The sequence below is a fragment of the Lissotriton vulgaris genome, chromosome 12, assembly GCF_964263255.1.
Source record: "Lissotriton vulgaris chromosome 12, aLisVul1.2, whole genome shotgun sequence".
NCBI lineage: Eukaryota > Metazoa > Chordata > Amphibia > Caudata > Salamandridae > Lissotriton > Lissotriton vulgaris.
The window spans coordinates 625622699-625626925 of record NC_141700.1 but is presented as its reverse complement, the minus strand read 5'-3'; positions in this window follow the sequence as shown (position 1 = coordinate 625626925).

Here is a 4227-nt window from a genome sequence, read left to right as displayed (position 1 = left end):
CTCCACAAGAGCGGAGGAGCATCGCCACACTTACTTTCTCTCAGTGCGAGAAGCAGTAGCATAAAATGGTATACCTTTTTATGTTGGTGCTTCTCGCACTGCGAGAAAGCAGAAGAAGGGTTTGGTTGGGTGCGGGCCTGTGGGCGAGTCGGGGAGGAGTGGCTAGCCCAATGTTATGGGCACTGAATGTGACCAAACCAGGCTCACCGTGTACCTTGCTCACTACGCTGCTGGAGTCAAGCTATCCTGGCTGATGAAGGCTGATAGACAGAAACCGGTCCTAGGATGCTTGATTCCGGTCCAGGGAAGACATGGCTTGGCAGTTCGGGCTGGACTGTTCCCATGAGGCACAGGGTCAGACTGATTTGCATATGGCCATGTCTGAACTGAGGTGGCTTGGTGAGCAAAATAACGATGGATTAAACCCAGATCTGTGACGGAGGTGAATGTTTTTCCATTGTGCAACATTCCGTCCATCTTCTAGTGTGTTTTGCTATAACATTGAAAACAGGCATGAGGTTAGTGATACTTGGTTTGTCTGTAGTTTATATACAACCTTTGATTTACAATTGTGTCTCAAAGCTATGAAACGTTATCTTGAGCAGTTGCAGCTGGTAATACTAGTAGGCGGGTCAGGCAGGTGGTCCACACATATACATGCACCGTCACACCCCCATGCATTCACAAGCTTACAATCATACACTCGCCACTCACAAGCATACACACCCCCATTCACAGCATGCCTGCAAACATACATTCTTTCATACATACACATGGCAAACATTTTTTTGGTTTTTTTTAAACACAACTTATCTGCTGTAGCAGCGATTTCTGGTGGTGCAGGGAAGTCTGAGGTTCCTGACTGGGTAGGGACTGCTGCCTCCTGTCAAGGTCAGCCAATGAGAGGAGGCGGCAGACTACCTTGTCAGAGTCGAAAATGGCGTCAGTGAGAGTTGCTGACCCCACCCCACTCTATGACAAGGTGTCACTGATTGACAATCTACCCTGGGCACTTCAGGGTGTAAAACAGAAGTGCCCAGGTCTGAGGCAGTCAGTGACACCCCGCCTCGTCATGAGGGGGAGGACCTCACAGCGCTTTGCTGGGTTGAGGAGGTCACACCCACAGGGCTGAGACATCTCGCGCCTAGCAAAGTTCACCTCAGGAAGCCAGTGCCTATGAATTTAGCGCATGCCCTGAACTGAACATAGTGTCAGGCTGACCTTTGCTCAGCCTGGCAGACCCACTGTCTGCCAAAAGGTGTGGCCAGGACCCTTCGGCCCTTCAGGCCGGGTTGCTGCTGATCTCAACAGTGGGCAAGCTTACTTGTATGAACATTAGCTAGACATGGCAGAACTTCTTCCATACAATATCTTCCTTCATGGTAATACTTGCTGTGTATAGCAACGGGCTGCAGGATTGCTCTTTCCTATGCCAACCTTTTTTGGGCTTCTTGAGAAGAGCATGACCTAGGATTGTTTTTCTTTGGAACGTTTTAAGATCCTTTTGTTTATCAGAGACTGGGTATAGGCATGGTCTCATGCTGTGGAGTGGTTTCATAGAAGACCTAGACACTTTCTTTGAAACTTAATTGTAACCCATACAATATTCAGTTCACTTTGAGAAATAATGAAGAAAAAGATTCACTTTTCAGATGTGGGTTTGAGTCAGAGGAAACCAAATCAAGAGTGAAATCTTCCTTGAACCACCATCCTTCAATTCTGTTAAATTCACACCCAAAGATGCAGATCAGAGCAATACGGTCAGGAGGAAGAGTTCATCACCAACTCGCTGAATTAGAAAAATGATTTAAAGCAAAGTGCTACTGTGGTAAAGTGCTGCAAAAATCGAATGTGAGAATATATCATTAAATGGACCGAAGGATGTTACTTGTGTCCAAAATACAGAAGGATAGCAGACGGTATTTGAAGCCAATTATGTTGTCCTCTGGAGTTAGACAGGCTCCCGCTCCAAAGCACCAAACCAAAAGCCTGGGAGGCATTGATGGTGGCCTGACCTTATAACCACAACTGGACACGGTGATCTATTTGTGTATATGAACATTGAGAAAGATTAAAAATATATCTAGGTTTCACTCGGGGGATGCATTAAAAATGGTTGTTCTAGCCCTAATTATATCTAAATAGATAATGCTAATTCTCTCTACTTGGGCCTTCCACAAAAGTTGATTTACAGACTTCAGATGGTTCAGAATCTAGCAGCTCGATTGATCTTTAAGGCACTGAGGTACTCACACCTCACCTATAGTCAGGGAACTTAATTGGCTGGAATTAAGGCTCGAATTTAAGATCAGATGCCTCACTTTTAAAGCTTTAGTAGGAGAGAGACCTCAATTTTTAAAGACCAAATTAACAAACCGCTGTCCAGTCAGGGAACGTCGCTCTTATGCATTTTTGCTGGCTGTCTCTAGATCCAAGAAAGGGGTGATGGGTGACTGCAGTTTTTCTTCTATGGCCCATCCATTTGGAACTCACTTCCTCTCTCTGGCTGCAGACTGTCTCTCTTTGCATAAAGTATTAAAAACATGGTTTTTCAAACAAGCCGATCTTGCTCATTCATCGGTTGCTCCTCCGCTGAATTTGTCGCAATTCACACCACAGCCCCAAGAAAACCTTGGTGATTGTGCACTTCATAAATACAAATTACCATAGCAAAACATCTGCGTGTCCAGCAAAGTATACAACATTTAATAACAATAATAGAGTTTATTGGATTCCATCGAGATTACCAAGAAGCCATGTACTGTATATAGAAAAGGTAGAATCTGAGATGGTCAGTCCTAGTTACTTTACTACAATTGCATATAGTAGCACTCACTGGCAAAGATTGGCAGAACTACATTGGAGAACTATTAGTTTATACACCAACTGTAAAGTTACTAAATTAACTTGTTCCTGTGATTTACATTGTAATAAAATGCTAATGCATATTCTAGGATTTTGTTACTGCAGAATTAACACCTGCAAGCCAACCTTGACTCTTCTCTTGAGAATGAATGAAATATTGGAGAACTTTGTTCTAACTTGTAGTGAAGAGACCGTGTCTTCTATACCTACGTACATTTTGATCAGGGATTACCATACAGTTATGGCTCTTTTGTTGGCCTTGACATATGTAGTCCATAAAATGAGTAGGTCATTACCAACTTATATACAGCTTGAAAATAAATGCATACTTCTATTTATAACATCTGAATGAACTATTGGGGTGTCAGCCATATTTTTCGTGTAATGTATGTACTATAGTTTTGTAGGCTGTCATTGGTTACTAGCAGACGATCTAAGTAACAGAATACTTGTGGAAGTACTTCCTTCCTCTTTAGCAAGAGTATACCATTGTATACTTGATACTGCTTTTATTTATTAAAAAAAATCGAATACCTGCCAATTGCAATCACTGAAGCTAAGCTTTTGTTAGCTGAGGAGACACAGTACAAATACAGTGGGTGTGTGCAGTTTGAGAGAGAAATATCCAGTTAATGAGTACACCCTTTCTTTATTTCACCCATCTGCCTTTCTTTGCAGGCTGAGGAACCCTACTTATGCAATCTTAAAATGCAGCCCGTTTTGCATAGACAATGGGTATCTAGAAATGGCATTAGGAAGCTACTAGCAATAGCACATGAACTTGTGATGCTTCTGTTTTTTCTCCATGTCATGATTACATGACTGCTCTACTGGCTGGATTGCACCCAATATGGCCACATAAGCGTACATTTTGTTCTAGTACAGCCACAGCTGGACAAACTCAAGTGGTGATCTACCGCGCAACATGGGGGAGGAGTTTAGGGATGGGATGCTGGGAAGTTGATTGTTTATTTATGCCTATCTTGTTCTTCCCATTATCAGTCCAGTTGTCAATGACACAGTAGTCCAAAACCAAACCAGTTACACACTTTTTTCAGGTGTTGGAGTTTGTTCACCAATGCCAAAGAACCTCTGGATCGCAGTACATTTGACGCGGGGAATGATACTTCGCAATTGCAATGCGTGTATATTTGCAAAGAATGTGATGACATCTACTATATTTACAGTATGTTTACCTGGACTGAGTGTTGCCCTTTCTAAGGCCCATCCGAAAGTGGCTGGCAGTGCTCGTGCACGTACCAGAATCCTGTGTGTGCTCTTGAGGACTCCGCTTTTTGGCCTGTCACTGGCTGCAGGAGGAGAACGGGAACTAGAACAGCAAGGGAAGGCCATGTCTTTCCT